The sequence below is a fragment of the Urocitellus parryii genome, chromosome 4 (genome assembly GCF_045843805.1).
Source record: "Urocitellus parryii isolate mUroPar1 chromosome 4, mUroPar1.hap1, whole genome shotgun sequence".
In the NCBI taxonomy this organism is placed as follows: Eukaryota; Metazoa; Chordata; class Mammalia; order Rodentia; family Sciuridae; genus Urocitellus; species Urocitellus parryii.
In genome coordinates, this window is record NC_135534.1 from 128,388,527 (window position 1) to 128,412,594 (window position 24,068).

Consider the following 24,068-nt stretch of genomic DNA (forward strand, 5'->3'; position numbering starts at 1 on the left):
TGGAGCCCAACAGGTAACTTATCTTAGAAATGGAGACACCTCTATGAATCTTCAGCTCAAGGCCAGAGGGCTTGTTTACATATTTTTGTGAAAAACTAGGGAGGAGGTGTCTAGCATCTGGAGTTCTGACTTTTCCAGGCAAGTGGCCAAGGAAAACCAAGCAACACAAAAAGAGGAAGCTTATCTACATTAAATTTTGTTGTAGAGACTCTTTTGCTGATAGTCCTAAAATCAGCCGTGGTGAAGATTTCTGGAGAAGGTCAGTTAAGACTTTTCTGTGGGCCTGGGGGTCGGGGGGAGACAGGAAGGTGGCGCTGAGAGGAGCTCAGGTAGACTTTAGAATTAGGAAGGAGATGTAAAAAAATAATGGGAAAGGGGTTTGGGACTTTCCCTAGCAAGGAAAACTTGAGCAGTAGAATAGATAGAGCAGAGGGGAGGACAGGAGCGAAGATCCCAAAAAGCCTGTAAGGAACTTTAAATTCTTAGTAACCTTGTTTTCAGTGATAACAAAGCAACTTTAAAGGCTATTTTCACCAGATATAAGATAGGGGTCTGAGGTCCCTCCTCAGCTCATTTGAGCTTTGGGTTAGCCAGTAAGGGGGCCTGGTGGGACCAGGTGTGGTCACAGACAGGAAAAGAGAGGAGTGAGTGGATGGAGGGATTCCTTTAGTACCTGCTACCTCACACAAGGGGGCAACAGTTTGGGGAAGGGCGGTGGTGTTTTTGATCTAGTAATTGGAGGGGAGAAAGCATGTTGTTGAGGCAGGGGTGATGGTGGAGGGGCTGGGGCAGAAGGTTAAGGGTGAGGACCTATTTGAGCCAGACAATAGAGTGAAGGTTCATCAGCAGGGTCCAAAGTAGTGGATGAGTCCAGAGGAAGAGAAGGTTGGGGGTCAGTGGTTGCGGGGGTTGGTTTGCAAGCTAGAAGAATTTGTAGAGGTTTTCAAGAGGTGCAGAGAGCAGGATTGGATCAGAGCAAGAAGAAAGCTTGGATATAGGGGATGTTTATCCATTTTTTCTAATGCTCAGAGTAGTTGTAGAGACCCCTTAGAATGGAGGGATCCAGAGATCCAAAAGGAGGTCATTTGCTTTGGTTGTCTAGGGGGTAATTAGGCCAATCCTGGGTGCCATATTTAATCAATTTGTGGGGTTTGATGTCCAGTGTCAAGTAGAGGGTCTTGAGGTTGTCTAAGAGACATTGTAAGGGAGAGTCAGCAGGCATAGAGGATGTATTGCCCATCTTGCAAACATTATATGGGGAGAGGAGGGAGCTGATTTATTGTCAAAAGGAGCATCCCCTCTAGAGCCAAAAATCAGGCACTGCCTAGTGGCAGGTTCGAGCTGCAGAGATTGGTCATCACCAAATCCTGATAGTTGAGGCTTCCATCCTGGACAGGGCCAGGGCCATGGGAGACCTTGACCAAGGCTTTTTGGGACTCCTCCTGGAGAGGTTGGAGACTCCCAGGGCCAGAGAAGGAGAATGGAAGGGGAGAGTAAGCATATCTCTAGCAGCCGAGTCTTAAAGGTGAGAAGTCTTTATGAGGGCCGCCTAGATCATGAAGGTCTAGGTGGGTTGGGATTTTCCTCTCTGTTATGTGTTCCTGAAGGTTACACAGTCCTTTGAAGATGATGTATGAGGTCTATGCCAGGGAAGAGGAAGGGAAGGAATTTTGAACCCAAGAGTCAAATCTGCCCAAGGAGGGCGTCCATGGGGACCATCATGGCCTTGAAGGCTTTGACGGGGTCTTTTCCTCCCCACAGGTGAGCGAAAAGGTCAAATCCTCCCGACACCACCATTGGGTTTAGAACTCAGAAAGGGGAAACTCACCAATCAAAGGTCGGTGGTGGATGTAGTTGTGGAGGTCAAGAAAATGGGTTCAGGTCATCTGGTGACTGGCACGTCCGAAGGAAGAAGGACCCAAAAGTGGGTTTTCACCCTCTTCCTGGGTTTCAGTACTGGATGAAAGGAAAGTGACCATGACACTTAGAGAGACCAAGAGATCTTTATTGCGGTGGTGTCTGATTAACAAGGAAGGAAGAGAAAAGAAAAACAAAGAGAGAGAGAGAATAAAGAGAGAGCAAAAGAGGGGGGCCCGGCAGAAGAGAGTTTTTATAGCCAAAATTAATGGGGTCTTTAGGTCTGCAAGCTGCCTTATTGGCGTACAGTGATTGGATCATACAGTAGTTGCTAAGGGTGTCATCTTCTGCCTTCTGGCAGAGGGGTCAGGGGTCAGATGTGGGTTTCCTTTGCACCAAAGAGTTGGGCATCCAGTGTTCAGCCTTGAGTGGGGTTGAGTGTTCAGCCTTGATGCAAACAAGCCATAAGGAACCAGATGGGTGAGGGTCAAGTGTTCAGCCCACCCTTTAGCTAACATTTGTTCAGCCTGCTCCGCAACTAACAAGTCCAGAGCTCAGATGACCTGTGCACTGTACTGCTGCCTATTATTTTTGCAATTGAGACATAACATTTATACACTCCACAAGTTTTCACATGTCACCACCACCTAGATCAAGGACAGGACATGCCATTGCTCCAGAAGTCCCCTGGGGCTTCCTCGCAGGTACACCCTCTCCTGTCTCCTGTACTTTTATTCGCCCTTCAGCAGACTGCAAAGTATTTAACCAGGCATAAGTAAAATCGCCTGTAATGATCACTTGCTCAAGGAACCCATACAGGGATGCCTCCATCGGATCTCATGGTCACAACGAGGGACATATCTGACTGATCAAGTAACAAATGTTAGCTGGGTGCTGTGGCCCATGTCTGTAATCCCAGCAACTCCAGAGGCTGAGGCAGAGGACTGTAAGTTGTAGGCCAGCCTGAGCAACTTAGTGAGAATCTGTCTCAAAAAATTAAAAGAGCTGGGAATGTAGTTCAGTAGTAGAGTGCCCCTGCGTTCAATCCTCACTACCAAATAAAAGTAACAAACATTTATTTCCCAGTGCTAGGTACTGTGCCAAGTGCCAGGTAAGCAGCAATGGCAAAGCCAGCTTTCAAGTCACCGAGAGTTCAAAGATGAGTTGATATTAGACAACTACACGGATGTATAAGGGGTACATCATTAGTAAGCAGCATGTGACAGAGTAGAAGATGTTTTGAAACATACTGGGGGAAAGGTCAAGGATGCCATTGCTGGGGAAGTGAAAAATGCTGAGTCTGGAAAGGCCAGTGGTCAGCATTTTCCAGGGAGAGGAGGAAAAGTCCTTGGGCAGAAAGCATGAAAATGCAAAGGCCCTTAACCAAGCACAGTGACATATGCCTATAGTCCAGTGACTCTGGAGGCTGAGGTAGGAGGATCACAGTTTGAGGCCAAGCTCAGAAAGGTAGCATGGCTCTAAGCAATGTTGCAAGAACGTATGTAAAAATAAAAAAATAAAAAGGGCTGGGGATGTGGCTCAGTGGTAAAGCAACCATGGGTTCAATTCCCGGTAAGAAAGAGAGAGAGAGAGAGAGAGAGAGAGAGAGAGAGAGAGAGAGAGAGAGAGAGGAAGGAAGTGCAAAGGGCCCTAGAGAAGAGACTGAGAAAGGTGCTCACTCAGTATGAGGCTGAACTTCCTTAAAAGCAAAGGAAAACTTTGAAGGGCCTTACAGGGAATTGGGATTAGTGACATGTCCTAGGAATCCCCAGAAACATCAAGGGGGAAACTAGGGAATGTGGGGGGCAGCATGTGAGGCAATGTCAGCAAAATGTCACTGAGACCTGCTTGTAACCCAGGGGTGAAATGACTTAGGCAAATTCAAGGTTACATATGTGGCTCACAATCATAGATTTTATTTACAGATACCATTCTGTGGACAGAGACCAAAGAAAGAATTTGTTCTTAGGGATTTTTTTTTCTTTTTCCTATACAGGCAAGTTATAGGCGATTGAACCCTGGGGTGATTTAACCTTAAGCCACATCCCCAGGCATTTTTTTTTCTTTAATTTTGAGACAGGGTCTTACTAAAATGCTGAGGCTGGCCTCAAACTTGTGATCCTCCTGCCTCAGCTTCCTGAGTCCTTGGGATTACAGATGTGCATCAGCACACCCGCCCTATTGGAGATTATTTATTGTGAATGATTTCTCAAAGCACATCTAAGAAAGTGTCCACACATCTTTATAATGATATTTACCACCATATTATTTAGCTTACAATGCTATTGCTGGTTAATATTTAACCACTGGGTCTCTCCAAACAAGTCCATATGTGCTGTACACATACACACACATATACCTAAGATTATTGTAAACTTTCTAATATAAAGATGTATAGCACTCAAATTATATAAAACAATAAAATGAAGTATACAAAGTCTTCACTGTACTTTCCATGTGGTCAACTGACTCATTTACTGACTTTTTCCAAGACCTTCTCCACAGCCAATCTGTGGTTTCAATTCTACCCTGTGGTTTCAATTCTACCCTGTGGTAAACAGTATTTATAATCTAGTTCATGAGATTCCTAAAAAAATAGCAACCCATCTAGGAGAATCTGGAATCTGTAAAAAGCAGTTCTCAATTATATTCTGCTATAAAACCAATGTGATCCTGCAATCTGTACACGTGGAAAAATAAGAATTCATACTCCATTTGAATCAAATGTATGATATGTCAAGATCATTGTAATGTTTTGAGCAAATAATAATAAAATTTTTATTAAAAAAGCAGTTCTCAAAAGCCCTCAGACCTGGCTCCAGGTAACTCTGTTGGTGGCAGAGAGGGAAGCAGGGTTGGGAGAAGTAGCAAGAATTAGAGTGGGCTCTGGAATGCAGGGATAGACAAAGTGGAGCTCTGAGACTAGAGTTCTCAGGTGCCCAAATGAAGGGATCCTCAGAGCTAGAGCAGGGGAGAGAGGGGAGAAATAAGAGAATGGGAAGAGGAGGAGGAGAAAGAGGAGGGAAGGGAGGAAGGGAGGGAGGAAAGAATTCAGCCACTCTCCCCATAAAATAGGGATAATCACTTTGCATGGGATTGTAGAAGGGATTAAATGAGGGTTCCATATATATCATAACATTAAATATATTTAATATTGTAAATACTTTCCCTATCCCAAAGAAAAAGGGCTTTGCTCTAAGGGCATTAGGGACTCAGATAAGAATTTTAAGGAGGAGTAATGATACTAGTTTTGTTTAGGAAAAATCATTGATTGGAGGTGAGGACTTATCTTTTATGTGTGTGTGTGTGTGTCTGTCTGTCTGTCTGTACTTGCTGGGGATTGAACCCAAAGCCTTACACCACTGAACTACACACCCAGGCCCCTAGTAAAATAATCTTTTCAGCCATATGGAGGTTGAGGAAGGGAGGGGAAGAGGGCAGGCTTGAGGCCCAGGGAAGAGGTAGTCATGGTCAAGGTGAGAGATAATGAGATCAGGGTAGTGAAATGGAAAATGGCATGCACACTTGAGAAGAAATTAGGAGGGAGTTTGAACAGGCTTGAGGGACTCTGAGTTAGCCTTGATGCTTTCCCTTCCTTCTCAGCCCATGTCTGCTGCTACAGTGGGTACCTCTCCCTACCACATGTACCTGCTCTCTAGCCCCCAACCCAGGCTGCTCCCAGCACTCAGCACTGCTGGGTTCCCAGGTTCTTGAACTGACAGGATAGGCTCTAAGTTCCTCCACCTCCAGCACTAACCCAGTATCTACAGAACAGCCAGAATGTTACTTACAAATCACAAATCAAATCACATCCACTCCACCTTAAAATCCTCTAGTAGCTTCCTATCACATTGAATGAAATAAAGTGCTTTAACCTGGCTTTCCCAGTTTACTCTTGCTGCATTACTAATTTCCCCTCCCGCGCTGCTCCAGTCTTTCAGTTTTTCAGCGCTCAGCTCAGGCCCAGTCTAGAGAGTCTGCCTATATCTAAAATGTCCTGAACCTGCTCTGCCCCCACTTACCCCCGCCCGCCTTACTCCATCCTTCTTCCTTTCCCTGCCCCCTCCATATTTGCAAATGTGGGAAACAATCATGCACTATCTTGAAAAGTTGAACACCATATTAATTTCTTTTCTAAATATATACCCTAAGAATTCTTGTACCTGTTCTCCAAAAATTTATTCCTTTGGGGTTTTGAGGTGTTTTTGTTGTGTTTTGTTTTGTTTGTGGTACTGGAGACTGAACTCAGGGATGCTTTACCACTTAGCTACATCCCCAGCCCTTTTGATTTTTTATTTTAAGACAGATTCTCACTAAGTAGGACTGGCCTCAAACTTGTGATCTTCCTGCCTCAAAAAGGAAGGGACTACAGGCACATGCTATTCACCCAGTCAAAAACATTCAAAGAAGTTCTTAGCAGCATTGTTCCTGGTATAAAGTACCGAACCCCTTCAAAAGTCCATCAACAGAAGGCTGCAAACTAACGTGGTAAGTGGACACAATTGAATATTACCCAGCAATAAAAATAACTGGATGATAGCTACAAGCCTCAACATGGAAGAATTGGATCTGGGAAGTGATGTTGAGGAGAAAAAAAAAAAGTAACAAGTTTCAGATGAATACAGGCAGTTATGATACCATTCCTACAAACTTCAAAAACAAGCAAAACAAAGAATATATACATACATATATATCAAATCTATAAAGGAAAGCAAAGATAATTTCCTAGCTAATTTAAGACAAGGATTCTACTAAGGTTGGCACCATAATACCTGCAGGCAGCTACTTACAACTGCTGGTGCACACATGGAGTAAATGCCATGGAGAACTCTCCCAGCCTTTCACTGATCTTGAAGATCAAAGAGCCAGGAATGGTGGTGCATCCCTGAAATCCCAGTGACTTGGGAGGCTGAGGCAGAAGGATCACAAGTTCAAGGTCGGCCTTAGCAACTTAGTAAGACCTTCTCTCAAAATTAAGAATAATAAAAGGGCTGGGTATATAGCTCAGTGGTAAAGCACCCCTAGGTTCAATCCCCAGTGCAAGAAGAAGGAAGGGAACGAAGGAAGGAGAAAGGAAGGAAGGATCCAGTTCCAGATCCAGTTTCAGTAAACAATACTGGGCATTACTGGATTAACAAAGTCTGTCATCTCCAGGCAACCGAATTGCAGCACCTTGCCAGTATTAGTAACATTTTAATCTATAAATTGGGACTATATTGCAACACAACTTCATAATGAAGGACTCTTTAATCCGATGTTAGAGAACCCCTTCCCAAGGGAACCCCCCCCCCGCCATGCACCATAGATGTGTCTCCTTCATTGCTTTGTGACTTAGCTTTAGAACCAAGATGAACGGAGTTTTGGGGCAATCTTTTGCTTTCCTTTATTTCTTTCACAATTTTTATTAAAATATCCTTTGTTGGAGGGTGTAAATAACTTGGAAATTCAAAGTAGAAGCATGTAGCACCCTGAGTACCATTCACTCTACCCCATAGTTACTGTGCCCCTCCTATGCATAGGAGGCTATTCCAGGAACTGTAGAGAGCTTAAAGACAAAATAACATTGCCCTGTTTTCTCAAGAAGTTCATCACCCAGTGGAAATATCAGAAGTATAACAAATAACAATGGTACAAGACACAATGGGACCAAAACCATTCATGAAGGGGTTAGGAGCTTGGCTTATTACCATTTGTAATCTAAGGCACATACCTAATTTTTCTGGGCCTCACTGTTCTCATCTGGAAAAATGGACTAAGAGCTATATTTGTACCATACCATTAATAAGAATAAATGAAACACTTATAAACAGTAGTCTGTGGGGCCTGGTAGATCATAGGCTCTTACTAAGTGAACCATTTGTGTGAATACAAAGTATTATGGAATATACTAAAGGGATCAATTCAGTATATCCTGTACCTTAAGGACAAATAAGTTTTCCAAAACTGCAGACAGGTAAAGGCAATAATTTGAAGACAGCACAGAGGTGAGTCAAGGGAAGTCCAATTGCCAGGTACAATGGCGCACACCTGTAGTCCAAGCTACTTGGGAGGCAAGACCATCACTTCAGCTCAAGACCAGCCTAGTCAACAGACTGAGAAACTGTCTAAGAGGGTGGAAGGGTGGGGAGTGGATTCCAAAGGTCTTGAAAATTATCTACCTTTTTGCTGCAACAGCAGTAAATAATCAGGGAGGATGTACTTAGGAATTCAAGTCTGACTCCATAGATGAGGCATTAACTTCTGGATCAGCCAGAGAGCTCAGCCACTGGTCTCTTCTGATTAAGGGTGAGAATTCTCTTTTCCCAATGTCATCTTTTCCCTTTGACACTTTATCCCTTGTTTTTTTAAATCAGAGCAGTCTCTAGGGCTCCACCTTCCTAGGCACATGATACTAACCAGGCTCCAATTAGAGACCATTTTGCACGTTTACATTTTAGTCATATAAATACTAACATCTTCTTGCAGTATGACATAATAAATAAATCTCTGCCACCTTGTTTTTCCAGCCACATAAATTCTATTTTGCTTCCTCCTTGAGTGACAGAGGTTAAGAAAATATAATAAAATTATACCTTAGTTATCCTGTCAGAATGAAGTTTTCCTGCAGCATTTATCAGGCCCACAGGAGTGGATGAAAACAAATATGGGAAAGCCACATTTATAAATATGCATAAAATTTATTATTCATAAGAAACAGATGTACTGTAATAAATTGAAATAAATTCTTTTCTGAAAAGGATAAGCCCTAAATGGAACCCACCAGGAATGCCAAGTTTAAAGCTGAGGGTGACATGGATCAAAATAAAGATAAATGAGGGCTACTAGGGGACAATAAAGACCTGACATCACCTTTAACAAGGCCTGACAGGGCCAATATTTAGAATTGATTAGGTTTTCTTAAGCTAATCAAAAGCAGAAGGTGGCCCTAGAAGTACATCTACTGAGAAGAAATGGGTTCAGTTAGTTTTCCACAACAGCAGAGCAACATTTTTAAAATGTACATCAAGGTGCAGCTCAGTGGTAGAGTGCTTGCCTAGCATGTGCAAGGCCCTGCGTTCTGTTCCATCCCAGCACAGCAAAAACAAAACAAAATGAAAGTGCAATCATGCCACACTCTGCAGGGCCCTCCACAGTCTTGACCTCCTCCTCTGCCTGCTCCCTGCAGCTCCTCCTCCCTGACCAACCTGCAGCTCTTCTTACACCTTCCTGCTCCTGCCTTAGAGCGTTTTTAATAGCTTTTCCCAGTGACTTCTCAACCATAGATGTAGTCAGGCCTTCTATTTCCCTGGGTTCCACATGCAAAGATTTGATCGGAGATCAAAAATATTAGAAAAAAAATAATTAATTAATTTTAAAAAGAAAGTATTAGATACCAGGTGCAGTGGCACACGCCTGAAATCCCAGTGATTCTGGAGGCTGAGGCAGGAGGATCACGAGTTCAAAGCCAGCCTCAGCAATGGCCAGGCACTAAGCAACTCAGTGAGACCCTGTCTCTAAATAAAATATAAAAAAGGGCTGGGGATGTGGCCCAGCAGTTGAGTGGCCCTGAGTTCAATCCCCAGTACCAAAAAAAAAAAAAAAAAAGAAAAAGAAAAAAGAAAGTATTAGAAAAAAATTGCATCTGACCAAACATGTATAAACTTTCTTGTCATTATCCCTAGTTAGGACAATATAACAACTATTTGTGTGACATTTTTACATTGTATAAGATATTATACATAATTGGAACAGGATTTAAAGCATAAGAGAGGATGTGCATAGGTTTTATGCAAAAAACTATGAGATTTTATGTGAGGGACTTCAGCATCTCAGGTTTTGGTATCTACAGTGGGTCCTGAAACCAATCCCCACCCATCTTGGATACCAAGAGACGATTGTACCCAGGGGGGCCACCCTAGAAACACAGATCCGAGCCATCCTGTCCCTAGCTTCCCAACACCCCACATCTTCTACTGAACTTTTCTTTTTTTTTCCCCATAGCACTAACCACATTCTAGCACAATACCATGAACTTATTTGTTATATCTGTTGAATGATTTCTATATTAAAAGTAATTTTTAAATTTTAATATTGAAATGGGAATTTTAAAAATCTATGAAAAAAGCAATTTGTAAAGTCAAAAACAAACTTTGATCTGTACCCCCCCCAAAAAAAAGTTGACTTCTACAATTTATTTTAAAATAGTGGGACAATGGATACCCAGACCACCCATTCTGATTCAAAATGACTAAGGGGGGCCCAGACTAGTGTTTTCTCTGTCAACAATGATTTGAATGATTCTGGTGAGAACTATTATTCATATAGGCCATCAAAGCTGGGAAAAAGCAGTGAAGAAGGAAGAAAACCAGGAGAGTGATGAGTCAAAGACAGGTTTCCAGAAAATGGACTGGAGCTGAGAGATAAGCACTGAGAAGCAGCCACTGGGCTTTGCAAAACAGAGGCCTGGGGGTCTCTAACAAGAGCAGCTTGAGAGAAGTAGGAAAGTCAGAGCTGGTTTGCATGGGGGGAGGCAGAGAGTAAGAAGACACAAGAGTAGCACCAACCTTTTTTTTTTTTTTTTAAAGTCAAACTGTTAAAGGAGCAGGGAACAACAGTGAAATAGAGACATGGGATATGGGATACTGTGCAGGCAAGGGAGAATCTGAGATTTTGTTTATAATTTTATTTAGAGAACTGACTTCTGTTTAGAGGACTCATGGGTCACTGATTCAGTAACAGAAAAGCCACAGGAGGACAAAGCCTTTGTTTTGTTTACAGGAAGATGGTTCAGATATAGGACTCAGCTAGATCCAAACCCAGGCTCCATCCATTTCCTCTCATGCCTCAATTCTATGTCTCGGGAGTAACAATAATGTATATATAATGGGGCTATTGCAAGGATTAAATCCAGGAATACTGAATGCCTGGCAGAGATAAGAATCCCCGATCCTAGAACACCTTGCTTGGTGTATTATTTGAGTTCAAAAAGAATATTAGCTAAATGACTGAAAGAACACTGAGAATGATCCAGTAGAGAAGAATCTAAATAGACCACATACATAGTTAACCCCAAGAGGAAATGTAGATAATGCAGTGCTCTGCTCCCTCCCAAGGACATTTTCTTATCTTAAATACTTAACTCTTCTCTCCTGGTCCTCTCTTGCCTGATGGCTGGAGTGTTCTCTGTGTCCTTTGAGCTTCTCCACCTCTGCTCCAACTACCTAATGCCACAATGTCCCAGAGATTCCTCCTGGAGCCCTTGTGCTTCCTATCTATATGCTAGTTGATTTCACTGAGGGGCTCCATGGACTTGAATGTATCCTATTTTCATTAATCTCCAGCTGGAATTTAGTATTTCATTCATGAATAAAGTAGTATTGTAATCCCCGTGGCTTTTCACCAAGAGAAATCACAGACGTTTTCATATTACATTACAATTGTCTCAGATTTCTAAAATATTTTTTGTTATTATTTTGAAATTAAGGTAGTTCTTAGGATCACTAGTCTGTTATTTAATATAATCAATAAGAAGCATACTATATTGTTGTATCACAATTTTTAAATGCCTAATTATATTTTAGTATAGTTTTCCTTCATAATCTTTGTGTGTGTGTATGTGTGTGTGTGTGTGTGTGTGTGTGTGTGTGTGTGTGTGTGTTTCTAGTGAAACCAAGATTTCTCTGCTTCTGCTGGAGCTGGTGGTGTCTGCATAAGCAGCAGACCGCTACAGTCTCAAAATGTATTGCAGCCTTTAAAAGTGAGCTATGCTGGGCTGGGGCTGGGGCTTGGGCTCAGTGGTAGAGCGCTTGCCTGGCACATGTGAGGCACTGGGGTTTGGTTCTCAGCACCACATATAAATAAATGAAATAAAGGTCCAATGACAACTAAAAAAAAATATTTTAAAAAACCCAGTAGACTATGTCCTCCATAGTCCAGTGTTGCAGCAGACACAGCAGCTCACAGCCAACATCTTTCCAGGTTCTATCTCACAGATCCCAAGAGAGAAATTCACAGAATGGAAGGCAAGAATGAAAAAAAAGTAGGATTTATTTAAGAATAGAAACAGACATCTCACAAGGCAAGAGGGAACCTGATAGCAGGTTTTCCATATGAGGATACTAGTCCAGGGGTTTATATAGCACTGGGGTCAATGCTATGGGTCCAAATTTATGCTAATCAGGGTTGGAAAAGTACCAGTGCTACTGGTTAGCCTTGCAGTCCCATTCAGGCCTGCTCCACTTCCATTTCTCCCAGCTTGTTGGGAAGCGGGAGGCTGAGATCACCTCATCATGAATGCTTGGTGTTGCAGGCTGCAGTGCTGTGTGGAGCAGGTGCCCACACAGGCCCAGGCAGGAATGCCTCAGCACAACAGGTCAGTGCACCCTGGCTTGCCACAGCCCTGGCTAGCTGGGCCTCAGGCTCATGTTGGCATGGCGGACTCTGCATGGCCCCTGCACATGTAGGCTTCACTACCTGTGCTTCAGCCCTCCCAAGCCACTGTTCTGCAGCTCCATGGCTGCTTCACTGCAGCTCCTCAGCAGGTATCAGTGGGCTGGCTATGTGGTTCAGTAGCTGGGAAATCATGTCACTGGAGATCAAACTCAATACCTTGCATGTGGTAGGCAAGTACTCTACCACTGAACTACATCTCCAGCACTCTCCTTATTGTCTGCCTTTGTTGCTATTGTTTGGCTTATTGTTAATTATTTTGTTTTTAACCTGTTAATATTAAAGCTTTATAGCCTTAAAAAAATAGAAGAAGAAGAAGTAGAAATAAGAAGGACTGGGATGTAGCTCCAGGGTAAAGCATACCTGGATTCAAGCGTCAGTACCAAAAAAAGAAAAAAGAAAAAAATCTCCCAATGGCTTCCCAACTAAGAGGATAACTCCTCTTTTTGCTTTATAGTCTGGCATTCTGAATTTGGGGGTTCTGCATGTAATCATTCAACCCACGACAAATCAAAAAAGATTCATGGGAGGCTGAGGATTATAATTTGAACCCAGCCTCTGCTGGTCAATTTAGCCAGACCTTGTCTAAAACTAAGGAATAAAAGGCAAGGGATATGGGGTTGAAGCTCAGTGGTAGAGTGCTTTCTTAGCATGCATGAGACCCTGGGTTCAATCTCCTGTAAAACACACACACACACACACACACACACACACACACAATGTTTAAATTGCACCTGTACCAAAACATGTTGACTTTTTCTTGTCACTATTCCACTAAACAACATAGTATAGCAACTATTTACATAACTTTACATTGTGTTATGTATTTAAGTAACCAAAAGGTGATTTAAAATATGGGAGTCTGTGTATAGAATATAGCAAATATTGTACCATTTTATATAAGGGACTTGAACATCCAGGGACCTTAGTATATATGGTGGGAGGGCTCCCTAATATCGACGCACACTGAGGGAAAAGTGCATTTTCTGCTGGTCTAGCCACAAACACCTGCAGTTTCCTTCCCACATCAAGATATTGACATGAAATTAATCTTTAAATTTTTTACAATTCCATACTTTAAAATGAGGTCCTCTTAGCTATTCTTAGGTTCTGTCCCCACATTTATTCTTTGGCTTTCATATTAGTCCCCAAAACATTTTAATTAGGTACTCCTGTTGTAAATCTTGATTAATATTCATATGCACACCATCTCCAAATACACTCACAAATAGAATAATGGTACAAACACTGTTCTGAACCTTTTTTTCCGTACATACTTTGCAAAATTCTTTTCTATCAGTTCTTACAAATGTGCCTAACCCTTCTGTTATTATTTCATGATGTGACTGTACCATAATTCACCATTTTCCCAAAAGCTGTTCAAATTTTTTATTACTATTAATGCTATAATGGACATTTCTGTATGTGTGAATTTAGGATCTGTGTATTTATATAAGATGAATTGTAATCCCAGCTACTCAGGAGGCTGAGGCAGGAAGATCACAAGTTGGAGGTCAGCCTGGGAAATTTAGCGAGACCCAGTCTCAAATTTAAAAAGGGAGTGTGGTTCCTAGGGATGGTAGAACATTCCTGGGTTCAGTCCCCAGTACCACAGAAAACAAACTCCACTAAGGAGGTGGTCAAACTTTTTAGTGCAGAAATAACTATTATTTATGAACTATTACTCATAAAATGTTCTAACCCCTCCCCCCATGAGAGGCAGAGGAGTTAAGGGCCCACTCTAAATTGCTGCCAAGGGCTGAAGCCACAGGTCCTCTCCTCCCTCAACACAGGGCAAGCTGTGTGTCCTCCACCCCTAAACTAGGCCAAAAGATCTGAATGGTGTGGAACTGACCAGTCCTTCTCACCCTCTGTGAAGCACTTGTGGGGTACTTGGTGCCTCCTGACCTTCACCTTTTCACACATAAGGCCGAATACCCCCAGGCCCACCGCTGCAGGACTGAGGGGCCCCTCTCAGTAGCCTGGAGCCTGGCTCCCTTACCTGCTCCCTCACTGGTGACTGATTCCAAATATTAGTTTCTGGTTGTACAGAAAGTCCACACCTTGCCATGGTTCAACTTGGGATGTTTTACTTTACAATGGTGGAAAAGCAATACCAAATCAGCAGAAAATGTACTTTTGATTTTGAAATCAGATTATTTCTCAAGCTAGAACCATGCAGTACCATCCTCTCAGGAGGCTGGGAAGGAGCAGAGAAGCCACATAATCAGAAGGGGAAACAACTGTCTCCTGTGTGCTGTGTTGCTAAGCAGGAAGTTTAGTAGGCAAGGTGTGATTAAAAAAAGCATTTCTACTTAGGATGTTTACAATTTATTTTGGGTTTATTGGGATGTAACCTGTTGGGAGTCCACGGGCTCCGAAGACTAACTTCCTCATCCCCCAAGAAGTGCCGACCAATGGTGAGCCCTGCTGGCTCACATGATCCTGCCGACCAATGGTGAGCCCCGCTGGCTCACATGATCCTGCCATCCAATGGTGAGCCCTGCTGGCTCACATGATCCTTACCCACCAATTAGAATGCACCCCAGGCCAGCTGCCAAAAAAATGTTAAACTGTTAAACTGTTTCAACTGTCAAACCACCCCGGCTCTATAAATATGCAGAGCTGTCTCAGGAAAAGGGCATTTTCTCCAAAGGCAAGCCTTGATTGTTCTTTCATAACCCCATTGTAAGTCAAAGAGCATCTGTTTACACTACTTGTAACTGAATGTATCCAGAGAAAACCATCATGCCCGTGGGTTAAACTTTGGATTTCAGAGTCTGTCTTCTTGGGCTCAATTTCTGCCTTTGCCACTTATTAACCAAACAACTTGAGCCAGCATATATGATACCTCTGAGTTTCATTTTCCTTTTCCGAAAGACAGACAATAATAGTACCTGCCTCAGGGTGGTTGTGAGGATAAAATGAGGTATTATGTGAGTTTAAGAGAGAAAATGCTCTTCACAGTGAAAAGCTCACAGAGGTGGGGGACTCCATCTTGTCTGGTGGATTTGAATGAGGGTCTACAAGAACTGGCAGGATAACTACTCCACCTGTATTCAGCTGCCTTGAATTTGAACTGGGAATAAGGGAGTCAGGCTTTTCTGAGGATTAAAGAGATAAGGGCATTTAGAAAAATACCTGGTAGATAATAGCACAGAAGTGATTGTTATTATGCACTATTTTCTCCAGGTATCAGAAGAATACCAATACAAGTTAGATGCTGTTTACTCAAAGGCATAGGTCAACAATTTTTAAAGAACTGTTTGAAGCCAGACATGGGGGCACGCACCTGTAATCCCAGAAACTTGAAATGCTCAGGCAGGAAGATCACAAGTTTTAGGCCAGTCTGGGCAACTTAGTGAGACCTATCTCAAATTTAAAAATAAAAAGGGCTGGGATGTAGCTCAGTGGTAGAGCACCCCTGGATTCAATCGAAGTGCTTAAAAAAAGAAAAACAATTATTAGAAAACATTTTCTTACCAGTTAATTATTTTGTAGAACTATTCAAAAAATGTATTCTTAACAACAAAAATCAGTACTGTCTCACACTGGCAGAGAATTTACATAGTACCCTGCATTGTGCTAGGCTCTTTGCTTTCAAGGATTTCATACATCATCAGAGGAAATAAAGTAGACAATTGCAATAAAGTGCATGTAGCTCAAGGTGTACTACTACTTTGCTCTCTTGTTTAATCCTCACAGCCACAAATTAATCTCAGCATGTATGAGGGGAATAAGAGACACAGATGAAATTTAATGGAATGAATCCCCTATGTGAGATTTTTTGCTTTGTTTTGTTCATTGCAGTAGTAGGTATTGCACCCAGGGGCGCTCTACCACTGAACTACATCCCCAGATTTTTTTACTTTTTATTTTGAGACAGGGTCTTACTAAATTGCTGAGGCTGGCCTTGAACTTGAGATCCTGAGTCACTGGGATTACAGGCATGCACCACCATATGAGTTTTAGAGTTCTCCTATAACTTCTTCATTTACCTTCACCTTACAAAGATTTGAATGATCAAATTTTGGCATATGGACTTTCATTTTGTTCCCTTCATTATTCTAGCTTGGGTTTTCTATACAGAGTAAATCCACTGCCTGTTGTAAACCACATAAGGGCCTTAGAGCCTCACTACAATATAAATGGAAGCAGCATAATGGGGCATGAAGCTCAGGATGTGGACCTAGGTGGGTGCTCCTTATAATTGGGCAGATCTTCAGAGCCTGGCCTGTGTCACCCAGGGAAGTCAGGACAGCAGGAGATTGTGCACCTGGTAGATTGCATGTGGACAATAAAGGGGGAGTCAAGAGCTGTGGGAGCACTGTTGCACACAGAGAAACAGCCTGTGCAAAGTACTGTGGGAAGTCTAACATGATATAGAGAACAAAAGGTATTCTTTGTGACTGAACAAATCATGTTGGGAATTAAAAAGTAATAGGATGGGTTCGGTCTTTGTTTTTCCTGTGAGCAATAGTGAGCCACTGAAGATTACTGAGCAGGGAAAGGGCATGATCAAATGTCCATGGTGAAATACCCCTTACGTAGTCATGGGAAGATAAACTGGAAGAGTAAGGTCTAAAGGCAAGAAGTAGAGAAAGGAACTATGGCAATGGTTCAGGTGACAAGAGGTAATAGACCTGGGAAGGCAGTGGAGAGATCTTCAGGAAGCCAGGAAAGGGGAGGTACAAACTGGAGACTAGTTGGGTGTAAGAAGTGAGAGTAAAGTAACAAGTGAGAGTCTCCCCAGGGTTCTGGCTTAGGAAGCAGGGTGAATGGCCCTGCAATGTGCAGCAGAAATAAAACAGAAATGGACCCTGCTTGTGGGGTCTGATTCCAGGTTCAGACTATCCAAGTGGAAGCATTCAATAAGGAGTGTGCAAATATAGGTGTAAGCATCTGCATCTGAAGACTTGTCTCCTAGCATCTCTCCACTGGTTCTTCGGGGTTACAGGTTCCTAAAAATGATCTTGAAAACTTAACATCTTGTCTCCAGAAAATCCTGGACAGAGAATTCCCTTCCTCTGAAAAACCCTTCGTGACAAAACGCTGGTAAAGGAAGAGGACAGCCTGGGGACCTCACAGTCCCAGGGTGAGTAGAGGAAGGGGAGCCACACAGGCCATTTAAAAGGTGTGGGGAAAAAACAAATGTGGCATATATACACAATGGAATTTTACTCAGCATTTAAAAAGAACAAACCATGGCATTTGCAGATAAATGGATGGCTTTGGAGAAGATAATGCTAAGTGAAGTCTGCCAATCCCCAAAAAAACAAATGTGGAATGTTTTCTCTAATATAAGGAGGCTGACTCATAGTGGGGTTGGGATCATGGAGCATGGGAGGAAGAGATGAATTCTAGATAGGGCAGAGGGGTGGGAGGGAAAGGGAAGGGCCAGGGGATTAGCAAGGATGGTGGAATGTGATGGACATCATTATACAAACTACATGCATGAAGACTTGAACTGGGTGTCAACATACTTTATATACAAACAGAAATATGAAAAATTATGGTATATATGTGTATTAAAAATTATAATACAGAAAAAGTACATGTATAAAGACATGAATAGGTGTGAACATACTTTATATACAGAGATATGAAAAATTGTGCTCTATATGTGTAATAAGAATTGTAATACATTCCATTGCTGTCATATATTTAGAAAAAATAAAATCAATAAAACATTAAAAAAATAAATAAATAAAAGGTGTGGGCAGAGCAGCACATAGTGGCACACACCTGTAATTCCAGCGACTTGAGAGGCTGAGGCAGGACGATTGCAAATTTGAGTCCTGCCTTGACAACTTAATGAGACCCTGTCTCAAAAGAAAAAATTGAAAGGGCTAGAAATGTAATTAAGTGGTGGAGCACTCCTGTGTCTAATCACCAGTTCCTAAATAAATAAAAAAAAAGGAGTGGGCAGAGAGGAGGACAGGAAAGGCTGGGTCAGTGTGGGGTCAAGGGACAGCTAAGACTCAGGATCAGAATAAGGACTGTCAGGAAATCAAATTCTTGGATTTCAATCAAACAGTCCCTGTCATCTGGGGAATTCATCTGGAAGTCATATAAGGTTATCAGGGTACAAGAAGTGACTTTCAGTGAGCCAGTGGACTGAGGAAGTGCAGTCTCTATTGTTAGCAAGACTTTCATTAACCCGTGGTCATTATTTACAGCTCTCTGTGTATTGTAACTGCGCCACTGGTTCTAAATAATCACTATCCAGTATTTATTTACACAAAGTGCCTTTAGAATCAAGTCAGGCTTGGAATTATAACAATTTAGAGAAGGGGTTGAGAAAGTCCAAGAGATAAGTGGAAAAGAAAAACCAAACAGAGAAAGTTACAAAGAGAATCATGACTTTACCAATGTGGATTTGAGACATTTTTTTCTTTGACTAAAATCTGAGTTTTTTTGTTTTGCTCTGCAAATGAAATCAGAAATTCATAAACTTGGTGGGAGAAAATAACATTTCACTGAGAGATCAAGTACAAGTAAGATATCCTCCTCAGCAAATACAACAAAAATGCCTTTGTTTTATAACTAAAAGAGAAAGAAACTTATTTTAAGATAAATAGAGTGAACTCTATCTTAAATGCATGCATTTATGACTCGTGTTTGCTAGGATTACAGGTGTGCACCACTGCACCCAGCTCAATATAACAATTTTTCAATACAATTAGCTGAAGCTAATCCCGGCACAAATAGATAACAAACGTTATAATTTAAGAGGTGGATTAGAGAGGCAGAAAGGAAACAATAAAATTAAAAATGCCCCCATCATATGAAAGAGTGAAAAAATGGCCCAGTGTCTGGCTTCTTGGAATTCATACTTCCAGTATGTGAATTACTAATTCTTCCTGGAATCACCCCCTTTTCCTCTGGAGTGTCCTTGAGTGAACTCAAGCAAGTGCCCTTGAGGGACATGTTAGCTCTCCTGCCATCCTCATGCAGCCCTCCACGCACCAGGACAGTTTCATTTCACTTTATTTTCTGCAGTGGTGGGGATCAAACCCAGAACCCTGTGCATCATAGGCAAGTGCTCTACCATAGGCCACTTTGAAGGAGTCCAGGACATTATCAGAACTTTTTTGCTCAAGGCTGAAAGATTTCTGTACAGTTTATAAAATCCTATGACCTGTTTTGTGATGAATTTATAATTATTTATAACTATATCCCTAGTTACAAAAAAAAAGGCAGTAAGAGCTAACCTCAATAGTTCTTACTGTGTGCCCTGTGTTAGTCTAAATTCTTTGCATATGAACTCACTTAGTTCTTACAACATCTGTTAAAAAAAGGTGGGGGGTGAGTCATGGGCCACAGTCACCCAGCGAGTGTCAGGGCCGACCATTTAATGTAGGCAATGTGCCCTCAACAGCCACCACCTCATTCTAATCCATATAATGATAGTCCAGACTCAGAACGGTTCAATGTACAATTTCTTTTTCTTTTTTTCAGTCCTAGAGATTGAACCCAGCAACACTCTACCAGTGAGCAACATCCCTAGCCCTTTTTGTTTTTTGAGACAGGATCTGGCTAAATTGCCAAAGCTGGCCTTGAACTTGTAACCCCCGCTGCCTCATTCTACTGAGTTGCTAGGTTTACAGGTGTGCACCACTGCATCCAGCTCAGTTTAATAATTTTTCAATTTTACCCTCATATGAAATATGCATTCTTTGGATTTCTATCTCTTCCCAAACTAGCAATTTGCAGTGAGGTCCTTTCTGGCGATGCTGGACAGCAGCAGCATATCCCAGTTCCCTGTAACTCAATCACCAGAGCTGACAGCCACAGCTCTAGTGGCTCTAGTGCACTGTGTTGTCAGGCTGAGGATTTCATTAGACTAGAAGGACTACATGCATCTTCACTGACAATGCTTTCAATTCCAGATTGGTTTATCAGGATGTATATTGGAAATCTAGCTTCTTGAGATAGGATTTGGGATGCAACACACAGTTCAGTGCCAAGAATGATAGGGATCTGCTAAAGAGCAGGTTTTTAATGCTCAGTTAGGATTGTACAGAGTATTCAAGAAGGGCATGAGATGGAAAAGATGCTTCCACAGGTGTTTAGACAGGGAACTTTCCTTAGCTCCCAAAATTTCCAGGTCTACACAGTCCCACATCTCAGGTCATGACAACCCCACCCAGGAGTCCAGAGCAAAATTCTTGGCATGATCATTGTTTCTTTCTTTCTCATTCAATCTTCTGCCCATCAGATCAGAGATCTTTGCTTTGTGCACTTATGGCTTCCAGGAGCCTGGAATAGTGCTTGGCTCAGTAAATATTTGAGATGCAAAGGCAGGTAAAGAAACAGTAAGAAAAGCCCCTGTCTGCAAAGCAGATAGGACCCAAGGGCATTCTACCTCTCAACTGCATCCCCAGCTCTTAAAAAGAAAACATGCACCACAACAGCCTGCTTGACTCCAAAGGTTCTAGCAATGTGACCCAGGTTGCATGTTTAACTTTTTCCTAAAGCTGGAGATTGAACCCAGCACCTCAAGCATGCTAGGCAAGAGCTCTAACACTGAGCTACACCCCCCCACACACACACACACACCCACCCTACCCCTGGCTAGGGTGTTTAACTTATGAGCCTCCTGGACATTTTGGGGATTGCCCAGGATGAGTATTCTATCATAGTTCACTGGATGGACTCCCAGTGAGTGTGATGTGGTACTGGGGAAGTCCCTGGCTAAATGTATTCTCCATTTCCGCGCCCATTCCCCCACCCTGCTCTGGAATACTTGAGATCCTTGGTCTTGGTTGGCAGCCATGCCTGGGAGGAGTCTACAAAGAGGCAGGGTTGGGAATTGGGATTCCTGCACACTCCCTGTAAATAAAGAAAAGGGAGAATTTAGAGAAATTCCAGTTTGCTATGTAGGTGACACGTGCTGCACGTACCAGGCCTCTCACCCATGCTTTCAACAGCTGTGACATTTCCCTGACTCAAAACACTCCTGGATGGAGACAGTGGATATACCCATTTCACAGACTGCAGACCTAAACCCCATGTGCTACTTCTTGTTATCAGGTTATGGAATCAAGTTAAGAGTCAGTTCATACTCAGTCAACAATTAGAAATCAATATCCAAGGGCTGAGGCTGTAGCTCAGTGGTAAAGCGCTTGCCTCAGTTGCATGCGTGAGGCACTGAGTTTGATCCTCAGCACCACATAAAAATAAATAAAAATACTATGTGTTCATCTACAACTAAAAAAATATACATAAAAATATTTTTTAAAAATATCCAAGCTGGTAACTTTAAGGATTTTTGAAAAATTGAATTAATATTTGGGCTATAGTGTGGCTCAGTGGCAGAGTCCTTGCCTAGCATGTCTAAGGCCCTGGGTTCAACCCCCAGCACTGCAAACAAACAAAAATGAGATTTATCAAACATCTACTATGCACCAGGGCTATTATAGATGCTTAGAATACATCAAGGAACAAAACAATGACCCTACCTTCATGAAGGTTATGGCCTAGCAGGGGAGACAGGTAATCAATGTAGTGAATACGTACAAATGGGTACAAATCTGTTATCTTATTAAGGGATTCGTGTTATGGAATCTTTATTAAGGAAGAATTACAATAATTGAAAAAATAAAAAATGTAAAGGATTCAGTAGACAAATACTCATTAAATCTGGGAATAAGCCAAATCAAAGAAGGTCTCAGTTTCATTGTGGCAAATTTTAAAAAAAAACAGAGTCTGTGTGTTGCCCCTAGAAAGGGAGAAGCATCACCTTTTCTTTTGCATGCATGGTGTCCCAGGGGTTAGGACAAAGTCACACCGAATAACATCTTCCTGCCACGTGTGTGTCAACTTTCTTCCCTGGATGCCACACATAAGGCCCTCTCCACACACCCACCTGTCTTACAGGCTTATGATGAGGAAGCTGAGGTCAGAGTCCTTAAGTGTCTTACTCAGGTCCTGCTGAAGGCTAATGATGAGAGAACCTGGAACCTGGGTCCTGATGCTATGATGCTTCTCAAATTATCCCCTGCTAGAAACCTAGAATCCCATGACCTGGGCTGGAGTGGGGGACAAGAGATGTTTGCTTATCATGAATCTAATATGCATTCTTCAGGAAATAATCCAGCACTTATAATAATAATAATAGCTAATTTTAGGTTTGATGTACGTACCAGGTCTCATTCCAATAATGTCACTAGTGAGATTCTCAGTAGATCCCATAGTGAGATTCTCAGTAGATCCCATAAATTCTAAGAGGCTCTGAGAGGTTGCTTAAATGGCTCAAGATCCAAACCTAAAAGTAAGCAATCTAGATTGGACCCAAAGCCAGGCATGGTAGCACACACCTATAATCCCAGCAACCTGGGAGTCTGATGCAGGAGATTGCAAATTTAAGGCTAGCCTGGGTAACTTGGTGAGACCCTGGTCTCAAAATGAAAAATGAACAAGGATGTAACTCAGTGATAAAGCACCCCTGGGTTCCATCCCCAATACCACCCAAATACTAAATAAATAAACAGAAGATCACAATTAGGCAGTCTGACTTCTGAGGTCTTTGTTTAAAAAAATAATAATACATACATACATATACAAAAACAAAATGATAAAATAAGTATATTTCATATTATTCCACACCAAAATCTCAGAGTATCTGATGGACCCACTTGAAGCAAATTGTCCATTTGGACTGGTATTGACCTGACATCTTCATCAGGGTATTCCACAGTACCTCCTATGCCAGAATGACAACTGCACCCTTCCATACAATGTCCAGGATCTCACTAACTACCTAATCAATTTTTTTTTCAGTACTAGGGATTGAACCCAGGAGTGATCTACTACAACTACATCCCAAACCCTTTTTAAAATTTTTTATTTTTAGACAGGTTCTCAGTAATTTACCTAGGCTGACCTCAAACTTACAGTCCTCCTGCCTCAGCCTCCTGAGTAGCTCAGGTTACAGGAACACACTATAATGTCTAATGTCTGGCTACTAACCAATAACTTAATATCAATTTATATATATATATATATATATATATATATATATATATAAATTAGATACACTCTCCAAAAATATCCAACTTAATATCAATTTATATATATATATATATATATATATATATATATATATATATATATATATAAATTAGATACACTCTCCAAAAATATCCAACTTTCTTGTGTTTCTAGAAAAAAGAAATCCTAGGTGCAACCTGTCAGATGCTTTGGGGGTGGGGGGCATATTTAGGTGAGACCCAGTTGTTCAGAGCTTTTACATTCCTACTCTCTGTGCTTCCTTGACACCTAGACCTGTGTCCACTGCAGAGTCCATGATGCACAGGTGTGCTGATAAGACAGGTGCATTGTAGGTCTAGGATATCCCTGCTAAGAGACCCAAGCAAAGATAAAGCCAATCCAAGGGCCATTCCTTGTTCCAATGAAAGTGCCCTGAGGTGGAACACAGTCCAGAGGGCCTAGAAGATTTGCCTGCAAGGAAGAGAAAGTACAATGAGGAGGTGAGAGCCAAACATGGCACCACGCTCCTCAGTAGTGCCAGTGCCTCAGTATGTGGAGTCCTAAGAGGAAGCTGGGAAATCAGATTTCTTTTTTCTTAATAGTCACAATTTGTATTGAGTAAATGAATGGACGTCAACTAGAATGACTTCTTTTGAACTATGCTAATGAATGCCAGCAACGCAAATAAGTAACAGAACTAATGTTAAAAGAAACTATGTTATTTAATTGTCATTGTTGCATTGTGTATAAAGGATGTAGTCCGTTTCTGCTCATGAATTGTTTCTAGA

General features: G+C 41.9%; 1 protein-coding gene across 3 annotated transcripts in view; it reads left to right on the plus strand.

Moving 5' to 3' along the window:
• The first annotated feature begins 218 nt into the window (after positions 1-218).
• Positions 219-24,068, plus strand: part of LOC113199507 (solute carrier family 28 member 3-like) — a 121,786-nt gene continuing 97,936 nt past the window's right edge. Inside the window, exons 1-2 of one of the 3 annotated variants that reach the window (XM_077796994.1) lie at positions 219-259; positions 17,285-17,380. The gene's annotated coding sequence lies outside the window, so the exon portion shown is untranslated. Of the gene's footprint in view, positions 260-1,817; positions 1,838-6,163; positions 6,346-17,284; positions 17,381-24,068 lie in introns of those variants that run through there. The other 2 variants (XM_077796996.1, XM_077796995.1) reach the window with 2 other exon arrangements.